General features: G+C 47.1%; 1 protein-coding gene across 5 annotated transcripts in view; it reads left to right on the top strand.

Moving 5' to 3' along the window:
* PAK5 (p21 (RAC1) activated kinase 5) overlaps positions 1-23,375 on the top strand; it is a 143,307-nt gene that overhangs the window by 53,513 nt on the left and 66,419 nt on the right. The window contains exon 1 of one of the 5 annotated variants that reach the window (XM_015857050.2): positions 12,160-12,310. The exons of the other annotated variants lie outside the window; for them this stretch is intronic. The gene's annotated coding sequence lies outside the window, so the exon portion shown is untranslated. Of the gene's footprint in view, positions 1-12,159; positions 12,311-23,375 lie in introns of those variants that run through there. 5 annotated transcript variants of the gene reach the window in all.

Below are 23,375 nucleotides of genomic sequence, written 5' to 3' on the forward strand. Positions count from 1 at the left end.
TTTTAGCCAGCCCCATCAATAGAAAAATAAATTCCAAACTTGGGATCTTTGCGTGAGGGCCTGTGGATGAGCTGGGGTGGAGGACTGGGGACAAGCCTTGAAGTGTGGCCAGGCAGGTGGGTGTCAGTGCCCACAGTCCTGCAGCTGAACTATCCACAGAGGGAAAGAGGTGTTTGCAAGGAGGAGTCATAAAGCAGTGGGGCAAGGCTGCATTTGGCTGCCATTGTAACATGGGTTGAAAGTGGTGAAAACCTATAAGAGGTGAATATGCGATAAGGACAAGACTACGTCTTTATTGTGTTAGCATTTTTCTGCAGTTTTTGTTTCTATTTGCTTCAGCCACTGGGTGCTGAGCAGTGATGATAAGCCCATAGACTCCATGGTTGGTGGAGGGAACGTTTCCAAAGAACCTGGCAGGGCAGCAAGGCTCAGAAGGGCTTGTGCTTGGGATGGAAGACCCAAAGTAACCCTGAAATGGTACCTAGCAGAGAGAGGAGAAGGGTGTTGGATGTGAGGTGTGGTCTGCAACCAGACTCTGACTTTGGAGTGATGCTGAAGAGCTCTCAAGCAATGCCCAGTTGGACATGACATTCCTAAAAGGCTCTGAAATACAGAGTCAGGACTATGTCCCCCAGAAAATGCTGTTTTTTCCCCAGCATTACTGTACCATTTGGGCTGGATTAAGGGAGGATTCCCCTGTTTGGGCAGGGGGACTCCTTAATCCTCAAAGCCTGGATTTAAAGATCCTAGAGAGAGTAATCACATCTGGATTAGTAATTGCTATGAGAGAGAGCAGCGTGACACCACCAGCCCAGAGCTTGGTCCTCATCCTTGATTGTAGCTCCTTTTACCAACCACATGTCTGAAGTATACTTAGATGAAGAAATGAGATCCCACAGAAAAGAGTATTTCCATATTCAAACCATAAGTGGTTTCCTGCAGGGGAGCAATGTGTAAAACATGGCTTGGGCAGGTGACAGAAGGTGAGAGTTTTCTTGTAACTGTCTTGTTTGTTGCACTCACTGTGCTTCTTCTGTAGCAAACTAAGCTAGCCTTTAGCTAAAGGAAGAGATGCTGATGACAAACACACTGGTACAAGGCCAGCCCTGTGCTGCCTGGAGGTGAGCTGGCCTTCACCTGTGTGAGGACACCTATAGATACTGCCTAAGTCTTTTTTGTTTATTTATTTGAAGCCAGATCCCTAAAAACATGGGGTTTCTGTACATGTACAGTACAGGTAAAGCCTTTATGTCACCTGAGGCATATTCCTGCTCTGGGATCCTGCTGGAGAATTGCACTCTGTTGGCTTTTCCAGATGGCCTCAGTTATTGCCACAGCTGCAAGTGAGCTCAGTTTCTGTTTTTACCTGGCAGGAAGCAGCTGTTTCAAATCAAATGAGGATCAGCTTCCTGACAGGTTCACCATTGCAAAATTAAAACTTCACTTTTTACTCAGGAACTTCTGGCATCAAATCTTGCGTCCTTCCTTGCATCCTCCATCTCTCTCTGTAGCCAAGATGAAGGGTGCTGACATGCTCAGCACACCTGCGAGCTCCCTGTATTATCCCAGCCCATGCGACAGTGGTGAGGCTTGGCAAACCAGGGTGGCAACAGCAGCAGTGACAGGCAAGCACCACCTGACTGACCTACCTCAGTTTGGGAACAGGAGCTTCAGGCCGTGCTGCATGTTGCCTTCTTGGTTGCTCACTCTAAAAGTTCCCTTTGGAAAATACTGCGGGCCCCATGTGCTTGTGCTGCACTATCCCAGCCTTGCAAGCATGGCTCATCACCTTAGTTTACAAGCATGATCCATTTACTACAGTCAATTTAGTCCTCTGCATTCACCTTTGCTTTCAGTTTTCAGATCCTCTGGATCTCTTTTTGCAGGTCTTTGTTATCTCCGTGATTCTCTTCTGGCTGGGGATGAGTTTAAAGCCCTCTCCTTCTGTATGAATCCATCCTCTAAAAGAGACATCACTGAAGTCGATATGAACAGTGCAGCAGGAAGGAAAGCAATGTAATGACAGCTTTGCCAAGAGCCTGGCACCCTTCTGTTTGAAGCACTGTCTCTGATCACTGCAACAGAGTAGGGAGCTATCCTGATTTACTTACAATTTTCAATGTGACTTTTGCACAGGGCAAACAGTTTCAGCGAGATTCTCTTTAAAGCATTTGTTGCGTGATATCAGAAGGAGTTAGATAAATACCTCTAAAGAGATGATCCTTAACCCTTCCCTTTGTTATTTGTTGCTGAGTTAAGGGACAGTGTTTTTCTCCTTTCCCTCCACCATCATCCACACTGATGCAGACTGTGATTTCAGTAGCACGCCATCAGTGCCCACTCCCCAGTGACCATGCTGTGCCAAAACAGTGTGGGCATGTCTACCAGTGGAGCAGGGCAGAGGATGCTCCATGTGCAGGAACCAGGCTCCTGTGCTCAGAGGCCATGCAGCTGAGGTGCCACACACTGTGCTCTCATTGCTTCATGTTGGCAGTCCTACTCAACCATGGGGCTGTCAGCCTTTTTTTCTTCCTTCCCAGGCTGTGTTGTATTGAAGAGGACTTGAGTAGTGGCTTATTTGCTAGACTGTAGACACGTCCATTGCTCCAGGATGCCTGCTCCTGCAGTTTGTCCTTTTAATTTAGATACTGCTGAGCACCTGTGTTAATTCTTGTCTTTTGAACTGTGGAAATCCTTTCCATGGTTGGGAAGTGTCTGTGTGGTCTGAGGACCAGGGCTGGTTTATTCTGTATTCCAAATATGAGCAGGGGTCTCAGTCTAGTTTCTAAATTAGGTCAGCTGATGTCAGCAAGGCAAGAACAGCAAGGAACTGGTGCTGTCTGTATCTGTGATCAGTGGTACCATCAGAAGAGCTGCCGGGAGATGATGAGGCATCCTGGCAAACCTCTATATGTGTGTGCCCAGAGAAATCTGTTTGCAGCAGGTATCTCGTGCATATGGCTATCAGTGTAATTGTAGCATGAAGAGTGCTCAGAGATGCCCAAGAATGGCAGCTAATGGGGAAGAGTGAGAGGATAACATTCTTTAAACTGATGCCGTATGCTTTAAATGCCATAATCTCTCTTGGTACTGCTGAAATCAGGAAGTTCTTTACATTGGGAATCTCAGTGCTGCTTTAAGCTGATTTTTAAGTCAGTGCCTTGGTGGGGAGGGAGGGAGGTCTTGGCAAAGCCTCGTCTGCAGTGACTAGGAAGGACCCAAGGTGTCTGCTCATGTCAGTGGAAGGAAATGAACACTGGGATCTCCAGCAAAGTAATTTTATGCTGATACCAATTCCTCTTTCAGTTTAATATAATCATCTTTGGTGTCTGCTTCTGCAACAACGGCTTTGTACTGCTAAACCTTTGCAGCATATTAGCAGAGGCAGCTGGAATTTGAATTTGATTTTGTCTAGAGTGAGAAAACTTATATTTAGCACTTGGCAAATCTCTTGAATGCAGGAGCACATCAGTATATAAATGCAGGTTGCTTTGATCAGTGTAATTTTGGAAGCTTAAGGAAGAGAGAATATATTCAGAGTACTGATAATGTCAAAGGAACCGTAGAAAATATTCTACCTGGTGACTGCAATTCTATTATTCTACAATACTAGCCTACCCAGTACTGCAAAAAATATATATAATGGAAAAATGCTTTGGGTTGCAAAACAGTCATAGTGCAGTCTTTTGTACGCTGCAATATGAGGGTGAAATCCAAATGCATGTTGTCTCAGGTGAAGTGGCTGGTGAGAGCACAGTATGGCAAGAGCTGGGCTAATCTAGGGACATGGCGGTGAGTGGGCAGTATCAGGGCCAGGTGACGTGTTGGCCAATATGCACCCTGGGAAATGCAGCACAGGCTGAAATGGCAAGCTTCTCATTTGGGCACAACTCCCGATGGCTTCTTTGCAGTGCAGGATGCCAAACTAATAGTCATTCTTGGCATTAAACCGTGTGTAGGATTCAGGATTTGGCCATATGCTCTAACAAAAGGAAGCACTTCAGTTTGCAGTTCAGGGGGAGAGTTGGAGGCATTCCTAACAGTGGCCTCTTCTGGCAGCTCGTGTCCCTTTGAAACCTGTCCTGCTTTGAAAGGAGCAGCCTCTGACCTCACTGACTTTGCAGAAGTTTGCACAGATGTATGAACTCAGCTGCACTGCTGCAAATTCCTGGTCCCCCAGTCGCCCAAAACTACAGTGGTCTGTCTAGTGTTCTTCTGGAGCTACAGATTGGAGGAGGAATACTTGGTACCTGCTGGGTGAGGAGCCAGGTACCTGGCATCTGGGAGGCTCACCTGCAGCCTTATTGCTTCTTAGGGACTAGGATTTTGAGAGATGATTCTTTTCATTTAGCAAACGCAATCAATGCCAGAACATGGAAGCACGTGGTTTGGAGGAGGGACTTATTTTCTGCTCTCAGCAGAAGGAGTTAAAAACTAAAGTGATAGCATTCATATTTGCATGGGTGGAACAGAAAAAGGAGCTTGGATGAAAATAGCAGCAGCAGTGTTGTGGGCATAACTCAGCTTGTGTTGCCTCTGGAAAAGCAGTTACATGATGAGGCTGACCCTTCTTTCCCATTGCTGTTTCTGGCTTCCAAGAAATATCCTGAGCCTTGTGATTTATTGCAGTGCTGGTAGAAGACATTTTAAGTTTTATAGGCAGCCAACACTGTGAGTCCATATCTCCAGAAAGAAAAATAGAGCCTCTTCATTTCATGCATGCAAGGAAGGTGCAGTAGTTTTTAAGCACTGATGTGTGAGGGTGCTTTGGGAATTCAGATCCAATTCTTGCTCATTCTCTGCTTCAGGTTGGTAGCTGCCTCTGTTACATAGAGCTTCACCACAGATTTGCACTACTGCAGCATTGGCTCCGTGTTATTCCCCAAACCTGCTGTTCTTGCCATAGCCCAGAGGAATGACTGTGAGACACGACCCTCTTCCACAGCTGCCATGTCAAGAAGTTATCGCCCCTTATCAGAGGCTGCAGCTCCTTCCAGCTTGTGATGTTTTCTGCTCTCTAACCCACTGCTGAGGCTGGTTAACAGAAAAAGCTTTGCTAGATGCCTGCTCACTTGCCTTCCCCTGCCGCCAGCGGGTGAGCAAACAAGCATCGGTGATGCGGCAGAGATTGTTTTTGCACCATGGCTACAGAGGAAAACCATGTGAGATTTGATGCCTTGCAGCTTTTTGCTCTGCAGGCCCATAGATCAGTGTAGCAGAGATGGTTTGTCTCATGGCGAATAGCTGACTGCAGGCCAGTTGGCAGCCCTTGCGCAGGGAAGGCTGTTAATAACGGAGCTGGGGTTGATACACGGCATCACTAAAATGGATTGACAGATTGGCAGAGAGCAATTTTCATGCATCCCATATGCTGCTTGGCTTCCTCTGGGTGACTTATAAAGAGGGGGAAAATATTTTGCTGGAAGAAAGTAAGGTTATTTATATACTTGGGTATTTTTAAGCAGTTCTCTTCTCCTCTTGCTTGACACGATGTGGTCAAAAATAAAGACAAAAATTGATCCGTTAATCATCTTAGAAGTGTGCTTGGGCTATTAAGTAGGTGCAGTTTTCTCTGGCTCAAATATCAGAACAGGGAAGAGCCCCAGAAAGTTGAGAAGAGCTTTCTTTAAGAGAAGAAATGCTCTTAAAGAAAGGCAGATCTGACACGGACTGTCAGAGATTAATGCTGCTAAACGGCGTGGTAAGTCCAGGCCGCTCTGCTTTACGCCTGCAAAAGATCTGACATGTTATCTGTCAGATAACTTTCCAGGAAGCATGAAATGTGGCCCTCGGGTCCAACAAGAACTTTTCTGAGAAATGCTAGTTTGCTTCTCTCTGCTTCATTTAGGCAAACATGTGCAGTACAGACAGTCGGTCTTGATGAAGTGCCATTGTTTAATACTGGAAAAAATGCACATTCAATATAGTCCACGTTTCTGAAAACCTGTGTTATTTATTTAATAATATATTTTTGTGGGGGAAAAAAAGAAAATCTGCAGTTATTTATTCATTCTTGCCCCTTGAAGAGCTTGCTACCATCTGTTTTTCTTGGCTTTCCATCGCTCTTCTTTTTTTTTTTTCCACTTGTTCTTCTCCCACTGTGCACCAATGAAGGACTATTCTATACACTATCTCATAGCCAAATTATGCAGGGCATTGTAAACATGTTGTAAATTTTGCCAGCTGCAAAGTCAAGGGCTCTGAAATCTTGCTAAGCACTGGAAATGCTTTTAGAAGGATAAAGGCAGCCTTTTGGAAGCAGATCTGCAAGGCAATGTGACACAAAGGTGGATAGTACAAATGCTGGAGGAATAAAAGCAATATATAAATATATAAATGCATTTGTGGATTACCATAGCTTTATCACAAAAAACAAGAGGTCTCCAAGGTGGTGCCTGCTCAGCACCCACAGACAAGACAGCACAGCTCCTGTGTGCAGATGCCAGGACCCACAGGGCTCTGTGCTCCTGCAGCTGTAGCAGGGATTGGAGCCTGATGCAGCCCTGGCACCACTGCACTGTCCCAGAGCGACAGAGATCCCTTTTGGGATTCAGGAGTGCACAAAGAGCACTGGGCAGCGCAGAAATAGACTCCCGCCAGCCCCACAAACTTGGAGAGGGGCTGTGGGGTTGTACCAGTGCATTCTCTGCAGCAAGCAATCCCACATCTCCTGAAGTCAAGAGGAATAGGAAGAGATCTGCATTAGGACTACAGGATGATGATATCCATACTGCCCTCGGTGAAATATGGCTTTCTGCGTTTGCTGTAATTCGCTATGAATACTTTCATGCTTTGATTTTTGACTGATAAGAAGAACAAAGGCATCTTAAATTCGGGTGAGATTTGAGGAAGGACTGTGAGAATAACTGCTTGGGATCAGAGATGTTGCCTTTGTAAACCATTTTTGGAGGGTCCAGGGGTTGGACAGAAGCACTGCGGTGCTTGAGGCATCGTGGTCCTGTTCACCCTGCACCCTTCAGCCATCCTCTCCAGGCAACAGCTTGTAGACCTTGACAGGCCAAGCAGCTGGGCAGGGTGTTGAGTTGCAATACTCAGGGATCTCAAACCTGTCTTTTACATTAATCTATCCATACTTCATCTTCCATATCAACAGTTAGTGAAAGGGATCCCAAGTTCAGTCATACCTGCATAATAAGGCTATGAATATCCTATCCCATGTCTTATTGTTCTGTTACTAATATTTTTGAGCTTAAGGGAGAAAAATTGCTTAGCTTAGTAAGATTCATTTTTCTTTTTGCAGAGGAAAGACGGTGGTCTTTCAGTATTCTATGAAAGCTATTTCTTCTCCAAAGAGTCTTTTATTGCTATCAGGGTCTTATGTTCATAGGCTTGCACTCTTGCACAGGGGCACTGATTTAAATCAGGGAATTTAATCAACAGTTTTCATCCTGACTTAAATCAGCTAACAGGAAATGCAAAACTGATTATTTAAATTAATCTTGTTCTTCATTTGGGCTTTTAAATTATTTTCCAAAGGAACAACTGACAGTTATTCACTGGTGCCTAGTGCTCTCTTGTCACCTGTGATCAGGATATGCTGTTAGCATATTTGTTTAAGAAGCTGCATGTTAAGTCTGAAATTACCAAACACTTTTCAATTTATGTTCCAAATTGATGACTGACACCTCTGCTACGTGACTAATTTGAATGCTGATCTGTGTCAGGGTGCACGAGCACAGTTGGAAACACGTTAGTTAGTGTCTCCCGATTTAAATCGCAGTATAATCTCAAATACGGTGGATATACAGTGTTAAGGGGAGGAATGCAATTATCAAAACTCATTCTGCATGTGAAGTGGTCAGCAGACCAGACTCTCCAATCGCCAGATTCTTACCAAAGCAGCTCTTTATCTTTTTGGTTCCAGCCCCCAGTTGTTTTCCCCATTTAGACTGATCCGAAGGAAAGAACGTTTTTCTGTGCATGCAGAGGAGAAACACGTTGTTTAAATGGTCACTTCAGTGGTTTGGCTTCATCTAACATTTGTAGGGGTTTGTTTCTATTTCATATATTACAGCAAGCTCCTCTGCCTGCCCTTCTCCAGGTGCAGCATGGGGTGCGGGTGAGTTACTTTGCCTTCCTGCCTCAGCTCTCTGAGAGCAGCATGGAGTCTCTCCCAGCACTGTAGTTGAGCAATTGTCAGCCCATTTTGCCAATATGCTGTGACAGTTTCCTCCAAATTACACTTGAGACTAAAGATGAAACAGCATAGGTTTAATTTCTTTATTCCCCTGCCAAAAGCCATATGCACAGTGCCAGGATTTGACATGCAGCACTGTGCATTACAGACACATGTCACTCATGCTGACTCAGAGAGAGGGAACGTTCACTGCTGTGCCCTGCGTTGTTCTTGCTCAGATGCACCAGGGAAAGCTTCAGCTTTGCAGCAAAGACTAAGCCTGGGATTCTTTATTTTACTGCAGTTGTTTAAGTTAGGGTTGGGGCTGGTTTCTTTGTAGTTATTATTGTGTGTTGGCAGTGCAGAGTCTAGTTGGAGACTTTTAATTAGTGGTGTTCCCCAGGGGTCAGTGCTGGGACCAGTCTTGTTCAACATCTTCATCAATTACCTTGGCAAGGGGGTAGAGGCCACCCTCAGCAAGTTTGCTGATGACACGAACTTGGGATGATTGGCTGACATGCCTGAAGGCTGTGCTGCCATTCAGTGAGACCTGGACAAGCTGGAGAGCTGGGCAGTAAGAAACCAGATGAGGTTTAACAAAAGCAAGTGTAGAGTCTTGCACCTAGGGAGGAATAATTGCATGCACCAGTACAGGCTGGGGGAAGAGCTGCTGGAGAGGAGCTCTGCTGAGAGGGACCCGGGCGTCCTGGTGGACGACAGATTGACCATGAGCCAGCAGTGTGCCCTCATGGCCAAAAAGGTCAATGTCATTCTGGGGTGCGTTAAAAAGAGCATGGCTAGTAGGTCAAGGGAGGAGATCCTCTCCCTCTACTCTGCCCTGGTGAGGCCTCATCTGGAATATTGTGTCCAGTTCTGGGCTCCCCAGTACAAAAAGGACAGGGATCTCTTGGAAAGAGTCCAATGGAGGGCCACAAAGATGGTGAAGGGCCTGGAGCATCTCCCCTGTGAAGAAAGGCTAAGTGAACTGGGTCTGTTTAGCCTTGAGAAAAGAAGGCTGAGAGGGGACTTGATCTGGTCTATAAATATCTGAGGGGTGGGGGGCAAAGTGGCGAGGCCAGACTCTTTTCAGCAGTGTGTGGAGACAGGACAAGGGGAAACGGCCAGAAACTGGAGCATAGGAAGTTCCACATGAATGTGTGCAAGAACTTCTTTATGGTGAGGGTGATGGAGCACTGGAACAGGCTGCCAAGGGGGGCTGTGGAGTCTGCTTCTATGGAGATATTCAAGACCCACCTGGATGCCTACCTGTGTGACCTGGTGTAGGGAATCTGTTTTGGCAGGGGGGTTGGACTCGATCTCAGAAGGTCTGTTCTAACCCCTACAATTCTGTGATTCTGTTGTTGTATCAGCTTCCTTCCAGGTGTCATGTATTATAAATGTAATGGTCATTGGGAACATAGTTTTGCCAACTATTTTACTTTGTTTGAAATGGTGAATACTCAAATATAACTATATAGGATGTTGGATTATTATTATTTTAATTTAGATTAAAAAATAGGCTTTTTTAATGAAGAATAACCTTTTTTTTTTCCTAGTGTAATTCTTGTAATAGCATTAAATAGAGAAATAGGGAAAGCTATGTTGAACACTTGCGCTGCAAATGCAGACATCCAGAATAATTTTTCCCATTAGTAGAACAAAAGGTCAGGATTGCTTGGTTTTCAGAGAAGATATTAGAATAAATGAAAGTAATTTACAAAAGAATAGTCCTCCTTGTTCTCTTTAAAATGTGAGGGAAAGTTCAGCAACACTGGAAAACAGGGAAGCCAAAATGGGCAGATAATGCCTTACAAAGAATTTTGGATACACTACACAAAAACTGGAACTTATGCTGTACAGGAGCTGTCACTGATCTTAATAGCTTTGCGGATGTGCAGATACAGTACCTGCAGTGTCCCTCCCCCCTCATTCCACTTTTCCATCCCTCCTATCCTTTTTGGAGCCTGGCATCTTGTCACCTCTAGTAACTGCATTCTAGAAACACTCCAAATCATGGATAAGAAGGCATTTGTGTTACTTAGAGTAATAAAACAATGATCCTATTAGTAATTAAACCCATTTCCAAGCCCTTGTGCTGTATTTCCCCGATGGAACTCCTTTCTCCAGATGAATTCTGAAGAGGTGCAGAGGGTGAACTGAGGTGAGAACCTACTCGAGTCAGTTTTCCAACACTGCAGCTTGGTCTTTCTGTAGCTCTGTAGGTTTTTAGGACAATTTTGGTGGCCTGCTTTGAAGAAAATGCTGTGATCCCTTACTGTGTCCTTCAGGGTGCTGTTGGAAACCTGTCCTTAAGTGCTGACAGAAATCCTTGCTGCCTTGTGCATATCTGACATTGCTCATCATCATAGCTCATGCTATTGGTTTTCCTGAAGCCTGTCTCTATTCCCTTTCTAGAAAAGCCCACCCTGTCTGCTTTGGGATGGCTTTCAGACCATGTAAGAACTCCCACAACTGTCTCACGAGCTTCTTATCCCATGGAAATCAGCACTGGTTTACCTAGGCCACACGTCAGTGTCTCACATTCTCATCAGATGCCCCTGAGACCTGTTCCCCAGAACAGAGGAAATCAGAAAATCACCTTGCTTTAAGATATTGCTAAGAAACTCAGAAGTTTGTGCTTCTGATGTAAGCCAAATGGCTATGGAGCTCTACCTGGGTTTTTCAGCCAGCACAGAGCTACCAGGGAGAGCTGTTCTTGTGATCCTGGGTTCCTTGGCATCAGCAGAGGCACGAGGCCTCCACAGAAGCCTCTTTTGGAGAAGCTGACTTTGGAAGGGAAGTACTGAAGATCTAGGAATTGTTGTTCTTTGAGCTTTGGGGCCACCAGAGATGTTTCCCCAGTCTTCCACATCTTCATGTCCTCCATCTTTTTATTTTTTGTTTTAGCTGGTTGAGGGATGAGTTCTGCACTTTTATTTCTTTAGGAAGGACAGAGCTATCACCATAGGAGGGTCAGTCTGGGTGTTCATCCAGAGGGCGGTGGGCATGGAACGGGGTCACAGCCCCAAGCTTCTTGAGTTCAAGGAGCATTTGGACACTGCTCTCAGACACAGGGTTTGAATTGTGAGTGGTGCTGTATGGAGCCAAGAGTTGTACTCAGTGATCACAGAACCACCGTATCACAGGGGTTGGAAGGGACCCCCTAGGGATCACCTAGGAAATCAAACCTGGAAACGCTGCTGAGTACTGCATGAATTCTACCTTCTAAGAAAAACTGGCACAGATATGACAGGATTCTAACAATAGCACTAGAAAGTAACTTTCTGTTTAAAATGAATGATGTTCGAATAAGTACTTTTCTTCTTTCGAAAAGGGCCCTCCGCCCTCTGAAGAAATGAACTGTGTGCTGGAGTCCAACACAACTCCTGTAGCAGCCGCGTTTCACAGTTTCGATTTGCACACCGACGGCAAACGGGGAAAGGGCAGAAGTGGAAGGAGAGGGGCGGTAAGGGCAGATGCAGTTCTGCTCTTAGAATCTCCAAACAAGAGGAAATTGTGCAGGAGAATTCCTGGGATGTGAGCAGGAGAGAGGGCAGCGCGCGGGGCGTTCATTCGTTCCTAGTTTGTGCTGCTGCTGTATTTTAACGGAGCATGAATTCCAGCAGCCTTACTCACGGTTTCTAGCAGCGCGTTAAGCTGTGCGGGGATGTGAAATGCTCTGAAGATGCGCCGCAGGCACGGCGAGGAGCGCAGCCTGCACCGCTTATGTCTTTATTTCTACCCGGGGCCCGCCCCTCGCTCGGGGGGATCAGCGGCACGAAGGGAGACGGGGGTGCCGCGCTTTGGATCGGGACGGCGGCCGCGCCTCTCGCTTTGTGTAACGGCGCTCGGCCACGAGCGGCCCTTCGTTCACGTTCAGCCGGACCCGCAGGTGCCGCCTCGCACAGCCGTCCCCCCGGCACGGACACCGACGCGGTGGGGGCGTGGCGGGGCCGCAGCCGTCCGTGCCGCCACCGCCCCTCCCGGCGCGAGGGCGGGGCCGTGCCGTGCCGTGCCGTGCCGTGCCGTGCCGTGCCGTGCCGTGCCGTGCCGTGCCGCCCTGCCTGGGCGCGAGGCGGCGGCACCTGCGGCCGGACCGGAGCGGAGTGCGGCGGCCGCGGCCCAGATGTGAGAGGCGGCGAACGCGGCGCTGCGGGCGGCGTGAAGGCGGAGGTAGGGGCGGCTACCGGAGGGGCGCGGGCGGCAGGCCCCGGTTCGCGGTGCGGGTCGCGTTGGGCGGCGGCGGCGGGAGACAAAGGGCCGGTGCTGGTGGCCGTGCCCACCTGGGAGGGTGGCGGGCGGCTGAGCGCGGCTCGGGGCCGCTGCGCTCGGAGGCCGAGGTGGGCGTGGGGAAACCTCCTGCCCGCCGCTCGCTCGCCCCGCTGCTGTGATGGTTGCGAGGCGTTGGGCTCCGTCCGCTTTAACGGAGGAAGTTACACCCAACTTTGTGGGCGCCCCTTGTTGCCGCGGGGCGACACGCCGGTACCCGCGGGCCGGGCGCGCACCTGCAGCGGCCGCACCGCCCCGTAACACGCGGGCGCCTGTCACCGGGGATCGATGTGCCCTGCCCGCCGTGCTCTTTGTTAGCACCGGTATCGCACCGAAACAATGGCTCCCCCCGACAGTCGGCACCGAGCTGAAGGGCTGCCGGTGCGTATTGCGACTCCGCCGACACGGGGGCCGGTGGTGTGACCGCCATTCTGCGGGCCTGGCTGTTAATGCCGGCTGTTTAAAATGTATTTCTGTGTTGGCCGGATGAGAGTTGGTACCTTCGGTGGGGTTTGTCCTGCCCGTAAGTACCGCTGCCCAGACGGCTGTCGGGACCGCTGCTCCTCAGTCATTGCCTTTATCGTGCTGTGACACGGCTAATACCGCTGCTGAACACGGGAGCTGCAAGCGAGGCTCCTGGTCCTGCCGTCTGTGGCCTTGACAATCTGCTGCCGTGCATGTGGAGCCCTGCACTAACATGGGGTGCTGCTGGGGATGGTCTTCTCAAAACCAGAACGTCTCAAAATGGCCCTTACTCGTTGTTGGCTTCTCCCAGCTGTGGCGGTGCTGTTGGCGCTGCACTGCTGGGAGCCCTGGGGCTGCGCAGGGTGGGTGCCAGGTGAAGCCACAGGAGCTGTGTGCTGGCTGCTGCTGCTGCAGCCCCTTGGAAGTGAAGGGAAAGTGTTCCTTGTAGAGTTAAGCTGGTGTTTTTTAACCTTACATTAAGGATGTGAGAGTTAACTAGTCAGCGTGTGTCACATATTCTATTGTCCATGCAGTTACTTGGATTCTTTGGCACCCGTTTGCTTGGCACAGTTTGCCAAGAGCCAACTTCTCCTGGCACTTGTTAGCAACACATGAGTTCTGCGTTAACTCATTCGTCTTGCCTATGTTCAGTACCAAAACAGGGGTCATGGTGGGCAAACTGTGCTGTTTGACTTCAGCTGGGGATGTTCTTTGGGTTTACAGCTGAGGGCAAGGCAGGCTCCACCGTCTGTGGTGCTGGGCATGAGGTGACATGCCATGACAAGCACAGCTTCTGGGGAGAGAGAGAAAAGGCAGGAGGAGCAGACAGGAGAGTACCTGCATTCCAGTTTCTCCACTGATCATCCTCCGTTTGGCATTTACGTCCAATTACTGCTTGAAGTTGCTCCAATTAAGAACATCAGGTGTCTGAGATGTAGCTGTTCAAATTCACAAATTCTCTTCTACTGTTATACTTTGCAAAAACTAAAACTAGAAGTCTGCTGTGTGATGTCCACTGAAACTGTTAATAGGTGTGACTGAGTACCAACACCCGAGTGGTTTCTGGAACACGAATTAACAGCAAACAGAAACCCTCCTGCTGAAATGCCTCAGGACATCCCACAGCTGGTATTTCCTTGGATTTGTGGTGCTGTTTGTCCATCTAGGTGGGGATTTTTGGTCCACCTGTGCTTTGCTGCTGAGCTGAGGGCAGCTGTGCTGCTCGTTCGGCCACAGGATTTGGCTGATTTTCCACTGTTTTTTTTTTTTTTGTGGAAGCAAAGTTGGGGCATCACTGAGGAACAGTCAGCGGCTCCACCCTGATAAAACCAGGAACACTGTGGTGGAAGTTTCGTGAAGCTGATAGTTCTCACCTGGTGGTCATGTGCTATGTTTCCTTTAGGGCAAAAGGATGGGACTGTCATAGGTGTTTCAGGACGAAGAGCTGCCACAATATCTGGTTCTCGTGTGGCTCAACTCTATTGCTGGCTGCTTGCAGCCCTGGCACAAATTGTATGATGTGAGCCAAGTCTTGTCCCTTGAAGTTTAAGAATTGTCCCTTTTGGAGCAGTGACTGTGGTGACATAGGAAACACCATGCACCCATCACATCACACAGTGAGCTGTGACATGCACTATCACCTATTTTGTATGGTTTCTTATTGCTTTGCCTGGGGTGAGTGAGAGTGCTGCTGCTTTTGGAAGATGCACCTGGTACAAGTGCAAAAGTAACTTAAGTTCCAGAGCAGACAGAGCTTGAATGTTTTTCTAAATCAAATAAGAAAGCGAAAGTGTATGAATTTAGATCTTCTTTCACAGGTCAGACTGTCATTTCCTATTTCTGACTCTTTTTATTCCCTAAGCAAAGCTCTTATTAAAGCACAAGAGCTATGCATGCTGATTTCTGCTACGTACCATGTGGCACCCAGGTTAGGGTTACTGCTGAGCAGTGAGGATGTAGAGCAAGATGTGTATTTAGCCTGGGGAGTTCACTGTGCAAGGTGCCCCAGCGTGTGGGAGGGCAGTAACAACCTCACTCAGGTTTCAGACAGAGCAGAATCTCGGCTCTCATACTTTTCTTTCTGGGCTCTCCTGGATTTGTTCTGTGCAGCGGTTCTGCTGTTCAGACTTGGCTGCTGGTGAACAGCTCTGGCTGCAGCGGGATGTGCAGCTCCAGTGTCACGGGGTGGGAGTTTTGATCGTGCTGAACAAAGGCATTCTTCCAAAAATAGGTGAAACCAAAGATCTTGGATACCAAAAATAGCAGTAGAGATTCTCCTTTTTCTGACTATTTTAGATGGATTGTTCTCTGCTGGAGGCAGCTGAAACGTGAAAGAGTGTGTTGCAGCTGGAGGCAGCGGAGTAGTGAGAAATCATGTGCGCAGTTACCTCTGACAGGGGAGAGCCACGTGTGCCAGAGGTGACAGTAGAAATGCACAGTAATGCAGCGTGACAATGCAAACAGAGACGTGCAATATCACCAATATCCTGCCCCAGTAAAAGCTACGTTGTTTTCCTAGCAATTGAGGTACCCCACAAAGTGAAGCATGGTGAAATCTGTGTTGATGAAAAGGAGGACAAATGAAATGCCAATAAAACCAAGAATGAACACATGCCATAAGAGTTATCCTACTGACAGCTGCTATTTTATTGCAGCACACTCTGTTATGTGTGAATAATCCACTCTTCCCAAACTGGCAGCAATAAACAGTGCACCAGCTTCCCTCTACACTTTCTTGCAGGTTATTCAGGTGGTGGTACCAAGTTAAAGCTTAATGTTTCTCTGCGAGGATTCTCCATTGACTCTTCTTATCATTAAGTTAAACTGCAGCTCTTCCATTCCATGAGTTGGGTTTATGCACAGAGCTAATTACTTGCACTCGAGCTATTTAAGGCACTGAGCTGAGCGCGGAGCTGGAAGTCAGGAGGCAGCATGGCTTTAATCCAGGCTGTGCTGCTTGCTGAGGCACCTCGGAGAAGTTATTTAATCTCTGAGCCACTGCTTCCCTGTGGGTAATGGGAGGGATTATGATAATTGCTTTGGAAAGCTTCCTTGTGCTCTCAGGTGTTGAGTTTTCTTTTTATAAGAAGGTGCAGAACTGTCTGTTCTTGAGCTGAAGATACCCAGTCCATCCCAGGAGGCTCTTGTCACTTTGCAAGCTAATGGAATCAACGCTTGGTGCCTTGTTTGCCTGCTTGGGCCTGGGCACCTATAGTGTTTAGATACAGCTGAAGGATGCAGGAACGGGATGCTGTGCAAATGAGTTGTTACTGAACTCTTTATGAAATATAAATAAAATATCAGGTGTACTTTGAACCAAATCCTGCCTTCACCACAGAAGACTAGTTTTACATCTAGTGAATTTGTCCCCACATTGAATGTAAAGTCCTTGAAGGCAACAAATTTGCTATGTTTCTGCATAGGCTTTGGAGAGTATTTGGTTTTATGCATAATAGGAAGAGGTAATACTGTATGCTGAGGAAGTAGGAAGGTTTTCATCAGAGCAAGGTGAGTGCAAAGCAAGCATGCCTCCATACCAGATTTTGGAACACTGACAGAAGGATAACTGTAAACTCAGTACATGAGTTTTTCACTCTGTTGTGTACTGAACACGTCTTTTCCAAATAGCGAATTGTCATCCTGTTCAGGCTTTATATCATCAGTCAATCAAATCAAGAGGTGGGGAAAGCTGTGACCAAGCCAGAGCTTGAAGTGATGCAGCCCAAAGCCTGGGAATACTTGCATCTTCCCAGCATGTGGTGTATGCTCCTTATAAACATATTCTGGGAGAGGGCTGGCTCCCAAAATAGTTTGGTGTTGCTGCGGTGGTTGCAGGTGGTGTTTTCCTTTTAAGTTCTTACTTTTTATTCTGACATTTTGAGGGCAGTAATGAAGGATGAGAAGGGGAAAAGAAAACAAATTAGAAAGCTCTCACGTATGGGTGCTCATAATTGCACTTGTTTGGCTCAGTGGAAAAAGCCTTGTCCTACTGGAAGTCGGTAAGGATTTGGCAGCACGTTAATGTTGATGCCAGTAGCTTCCATTGCAAAACTGAGTATTGGTGATACCTGCTTAATGCAGGTAATTGATACCCTACAGACTGCTCTGGGACATCACATGCATAACCATGTGTCATGTGTGCCACAGAGCAAGGAGCAAGTAGGGAGGTGAGAAGCCTTCACTCTAACAGGTGTGATTGAGGCAGTAGAACCCTGGGCTTGGGAAGCAAGAGAATTGCTCAGCTGGGTTGAGGCTTTTATTGGGGACATGAATGTGTCCCTTTTGCTGTCCTATCTCTGGCATAACATAATTGCCTCCTCTGGTCTGTAGGCCATGTCACCTCTCTGTCCTGAGTCTCTGCTTTCCCTGTCTGGTCCCGTTGAGGAGCAGCTCTTGGCGCTGTCAGGATTCACGGGGAGCATAAATGATATTGCTTTTTCAAGGGCTAAGAAAGTACAAGGGATGAGACAAATAATTCATTGGCTGGTGCAGAGTGGTGCTAGCTGAAAACTGCCTTCCAGTCTTTTGAAAGACTAACAATAACTGTTATGAGTCCTTTCCTCTTTTTGGGGAAGGGAATATGGAACACATCGCTAGCCAGTAGGGTGGCTTCCTTCAAGAGCAGGGTTTGCTATGGTGAAGTCAAGGCCAGGCCTTCCTTCTTTGTGGGCAGTCCATTCTGACTTTACGTACTACTCCACACAGCAGGCCCCTGTGGTTGCTGTAAAATGAGAAACCTGCTGCCTATGTAGCTGCTTCACGGCTGAGGTTTGTTACCCGTTAGTGCTTGAAGAAGCTGCGTTTTGACTTATCCTCAGCATGTGGTAGGACTTGATGCTGCTACCCATCAACATAAAGGGCTACAGCCCTGCATTTCTAGCGCGCCTTTCTCTTCCTGCGTACTTTCCCTTCTGGCATCACTGTACATCAGTTTCCAGTTCTGTTTAAAAGAGAGTCATAGTCAACCATCCTGACGTAGCGAGATGTCAAACTGCATCTACTGTTTCATAGGCTGAATGTGAACGTTGGTGATAATTGCTAACTAAAGCTTTTGGAAGGTTTTTTTACACGTGTGAAAGGCTGTCAAGTTGTCAGTCAAGGCGAGGACTGGATAACACACGGCTCCTCTGACAGGTTCCCCTTATATATTAAGTACCCTCCCTGCTCTGCAAACTTCAGCTATTCTCAATTTGCCCTTTAATGTTTACTTTTCTCATCTCTCAGAATTACTTTGTCAGTATGAATATACCAGTGCAGCACAGTGCTACAGATGTAATGGTCATCGAAAAAAAAATCCCTGTAAGTGAGGTCAGCCTTGTAACATCACGATGTTCATTAGCAGTTCTCCAGTGGTTCACCCTGTCCCTTGGTGATGCACCCACCTGCCCTTGTTAAAGCTGATGAGCGGTGGGATTGGCAGAGAATGGAAAGCTGCCCCAGCAGTGTGCCCATCCTGTTGGAAGAGGAAATACCAGCGCTACAGAAGGTCCGAGTGCTGTATTGATTTTGATGTAAATAACTCTCTGAAGGCCTATGATGTCATAGCACAGTGTTACAATCATCATGGCAAATGCTGAGAAAAATAACATGGAAATAACGCACCCCCTTGTCCTGCAGATAAATCAAAGCTTAGCCCTTGATCTCCCATTGCTCACTAGCCTGGAACATAAATCCAAGGGTTTATCATTAAGCTTAACGGGTCATAAAATCTGGGCTATTTTGGAGGTAGTTGCAGAGATTTGTAGCCCAGGCAGAGAGCAGGCTCTAAGCTGCCGGGTCTTGTGTAACTAGGTAAATAGCAAGCTTCTAATAATGCTATAAAGCTATCAAATGTAATAACTAATGCCATCAGGCAAATGTTAAGGGAATGCAGCCTTGCTGGTGACAAACTTGCCTGTAACAGCTGTGAGGGACTCCGGTTCAGAGAGACCTTTTAACAAGTAGAAGTTCCTTGTGCTTTACTAGAGGTCAGGTATGTACAGATGATTTGGTTCATGCGTAATGCTTTTATTCTTTGACACAGCAAGGTTTTCTTCCCCACGGGCCTGAGAGAGCAGCAAAAAAACCAGAAATGGGCTGCAACTCGGCTACTTTGTCATTGCAGTTTAAATATTTATGACAGCGCTGCACAGCGTGCCAGTAAATGCGTGATAGCTTATTATGTAAAATAACATTTTAGAAGCTGGAGACTTCGCTACCGCCCTTTGCCAGTAAATCTGTGCCACCATCCATAGTGAGGCTGTGTGAAGGCCGTGCTTCCCTTCACCTCCCCCCGTTTTTCTATGCAAAATGTGAATTAGCTCTGTTTTACTTGCACTTGTAATCACGTGTTCTTTACAATTGCTCTCTATTGTTTATTCAGACAAGACTTGGGTTCAGGTCAGGTTCCTGTTAGAAATGGAGAGGAGCTTGGGCTGATGGAAGCCCTCAGGGTCTGACCCTCCTGAGGAGCAGGCAGCTGGGCTGTGGGATGGCAGGCTGTGGGATGGCAGTAGTAGGTCTGCAGGGTGGGTGGGCAGCTTGCAGGAGAACGGTTCAGCTGTGAGTCTTTTGAGTGAGCTGACAACTCAAACTAGCTCTTAGGGCTTTGGTTTGTTGTTACATGAAGACCAGGGTAGCTGAAGATGCTCCATGTACCGGGCACTTTGTGCTTTGAAGTCCTCTGCAAGCTCCTCTGACATTTGAATTGCTTGATGATGAAATTTGCCATCTCCTGCACTACATTGGCGATGTTGGATTGAAATTGCTGTGAAATGATTCCCTTGTTTCCTAGAAGGATTAGCAGAGAGAAGGGCTTATTTACCCTTTGTAAATTGTAATGATTTTAAAAAGAAACAAGAATGCCTCTATGTGAAAGCGGGAAGAGCAAGTATGTAAATCGAAATAGTCGATAGTATCTACGTGGTCTCAGATCACAGTCCAAGAACTAGCTGGGTCATTGATTCTTTGAGCTATTTTAGCATGAAGAGTCGGATTAAATTGGACTTAGGCACTTAGACTGAGATGTGTACAATAGTGCCTTAAGGAGTCAGCGAGAGATTTCATTCACCCCCTTAGACATGGACATTGCAAACCTGTGATTAGTTACATTTAAAAACTGCAGGAGGAAGTTAAAGCTAAGATGATTTGTGCTATCGTCACCCATTGTGGCTTTCTAAGCAGTATGGTATGTGCTCAGGAAGATGCTTTGATGGAGATATGTGCCAATAAAACCTGGCCTTGGGAGCACATGGGATGAGTGGATGAGGAAAGAAGCCGCTGGCACTAATAGCGCAGCAGTGAGTAGGAGGTTCTGAGGGTGTGTGAGATACTGGTAGCAGTGCAGGTGCTCTGTAAGACTAGAGTGAGCTCTTTGCACAGCCATGGAGGAATGAAACATGCCACAGGTACCAGCTCATTTATCTGGTGTGCATGTCACTGTTGGATGGGCATGCCAGAGATGCTGGTGTATTACCTGGCTTTATTACTCTGGCATCTCAGTAAGCTTCAGTTTCAATGCTGGAATTTGATAAATACTTGTCTGTAGTGTCAGGCCTCAGGATACTGCCAGTCTCCTCCCTCTGCTGGTGTTGTGGGGTCAGGGCCTGAAAGTCTCCTTTTACTTTCAGTAGGTGGTGGGATGTGTGTGTGTAACTTGGTTTTGACTTGGAGCCACAGGGTGAGGGTTGCATGAGCGGCGTCACAGGATGTGGCTGGGTCTTGGCTCGCTTCTGAAATGTGTCTGTCAGTTCCAGAGTTCCCCATGCTTTACCCTCTGCCTCTTACATTTCTTTTTCCTAAGAAAGCATTGACTTACTGAGTTTGGCTGCTTTTTATAGACTTCTTTTCCTCCTCTTGCTGCTTCTTCTCCTCTGCCCCAGTTACTAAAAGCTTCTCTCACAGATGCGTCATCATCTTCATCAGCAGCGTTCTTGTTGGCTGTAGGCTGAGAGCAGGGCCTGCTCGAGGAGGGAGAAATGACCACCACACGTCCTTAAGATTTCAGGTGACTGGAAGTTGTTCTCTGGTCAAATGGGCATCTTCTCCTGGCAGCGTCTTCCATGCTCCTCTCTGGCAGGGCTTACCCCACATTGAGACAAGGGGCTCATTTGTATCAGTGGGTGAGAAATAGGCCTTGCAGTTGCTCCTGCAAGAGACCTGGCAGCTGCTTCTGCTGCACTTAGGGGTCTCTTGGCCAGCATGAGTTGGTGGCACTGGTCAGTGCTTGGAGAGAGGGTAACAGTGAAGAAAACCCCTTAGGCCAATGCCAAGTGGTGGTATTAGGAGGAACTTGGCAAATCTGTTTTTATGTAAGCTGGGTTTAATCATTGATGCTGGGTGTACTGGCTTCCATGTCTGGCAGGGGGGCTGATCTAGATAAACTCATTTATTTTCCAGCTTTTTATTTCTCGTGTTTGTGCATAACAAGGAAGAAACAAAAGAAAGAGGGCAAATTAAGTGACTGCTGCCAGATTAATTATTCCATATCATTTCAACTTGTATTTATAAACACTCGACTTTGGATGGGAATGTTCAGAATGATCTTTGCTTGCAGTGACCATCTTTCCATCTAATTTAAAATCATTCAGCTTCTCAAGGAGTGATTATGCTCCTCACTAACAACTGAAAAGACATGACAATGTCAGAAAAGTGATTATTCCTGCAGTCTTTCTTATATAAGATAGCTAACTAATCTCCCCCTGCTTTAGTCCTTGTGTACTATTGCAAATGTCTTGCTGAAAGTGAGCTTCACTCTCAGTACAGTGGCAGTCTGCTTCTCATCCTCAATTGCTGTCACATCCTCTGTGTTGTCACAGCGATGGTTTGGGGGTTCCGAAATTGTCTTTTTTGTCTCTGTGGTTGTTCTTGCATTCACTGCTCTTTTTTATCCCTTTTCTTTGTCTGATGAAAGTGATGTGCAGGGAAGAGAGTTTGTGTCCTGCTTAGAAAAACAGGGAAACCTCCAAGCTCTGCTGCTGCTGTGACTGTTGCCTTTGAGGTAATTGATTGTTCAGGAGCACAGGCTCTTCTTTTCCTGCCTTTTTGGCTCCTGTGTGGGTGTGTCTGACTACTTGTACTCCATTACAGCCTGCCCCAGTATTGGGGTGCAGTGAGCAGAAGCTGGATTTCCCAGAGGTGAAGTTGAAATTCAGGCCAAAAGACTGATTTGCCAGGTGGAACTGACTCTCTTTTAGCTCTTTCTAGGGACTTTGAGCCCACTCAGTCTTACCAACCCTTTTGTAAGTTCCTAATGCCTCTCCTGCAGTCAGGACTTCTGCTCTTTTTCCTGACTGCTCTCCATGTTAAAATAGGCAGTGAGTCATCAGTGTCCATGCTGCCTCCAGGAGGAACATACTGCTGACACTGACATTTATTCTTCCTTGCTGGGAGAAGCAGGAGGTTGAGGTTGATGGTTCCTTCCTCTTGGCTCAGTGGTCTGCTTGGAACCATAGTTGTTTTCCAGGATGCCTTTACACCATTCTCTTTCCTTGGGTCTGTATGTCTGTTATGTCTGTTTTTACTGTCCAGAGAGCACCTTGAACGCAATGGATACTTGTTCCTTATTCTTTCCACTGCTAGTTAAACTGATTTTGCTGGGGCCTGCATTATTTTGCTAGTGAGATATGTGTGGGGCTTTTGCTCTGTTGCTTCTGTTATCATCTTGTGCCCCCTCTTACCTTCCTGTGCCTACACCTCTGTGACGCATCCCATGCCTCTGCTTGGGAGCCCCCCAGCAGCATCTTGCTGCAATCCTATTCCTCTATGCTGCCTGGTCTCACTGGGAGGATCATCAATATTTCATCCCTTGCAGGCTATCAGCCTGTTACTTCTCTGTGAACAAGCATTAGGGGTTGTGTACAAAAATAAGCCTCCTGGTCAATAGAAAAAGTGCTGGTACTGCTAAGTAAGCTGTAGCTGAGCCCCGGGCCCATGAAGCCAGAGCCTGGCGCTCAGCACTGCCTCAATGTCTGCCATGTTGTCAGTGTATCTGCTGGTTTTGGTTCCCCTCTCCTTCTCTTAAGAGTCCTTGACTATTTTCAGCTTTATTATTGCTGAACGTTAGGATGGTGGTTACAGGGAACTGTTCATAACGCTCTGAAGATTTCTTTTCTGATGGTGAAGTTAATGGACAGAGTTGCTGTGTGTATAACGCTGAGATTGCTGGCTCTACCCCGTGAGTTCCTCAGTGTCAAATTTTGCCGTTCTGAAAAGGTTTCTTTTGACTGAGATGCAGACCCTTCTGATGTCAGCAAGTTCAGGCTCTGCATTCACAGGCTGTTGAGATGGTGACCCAGTCAACATGGAAGGCTGGAGAAGAGGAGGCTCAGGGGGGACCTTATTGATCTCTTTAACTTCCTGAAGGGAGGTTGTGGTGAGCTGGGAGTTGGCCTCTTCTCTTGTGTCATTAGTGATAGGATTAGAGGGAATGGCTTCAGACTGTGGCAGGGGAGATTCAGGCTGGGCATTAGGAAATATTACTTCTCAGAAGGGGTGGTCAAGCACTAGAATGGGCTGCCCAGGGAGG

This window comes from Coturnix japonica, chromosome 3 (assembly GCF_001577835.2).
Source record: "Coturnix japonica isolate 7356 chromosome 3, Coturnix japonica 2.1, whole genome shotgun sequence".
NCBI lineage: Eukaryota > Metazoa > Chordata > Aves > Galliformes > Phasianidae > Coturnix > Coturnix japonica.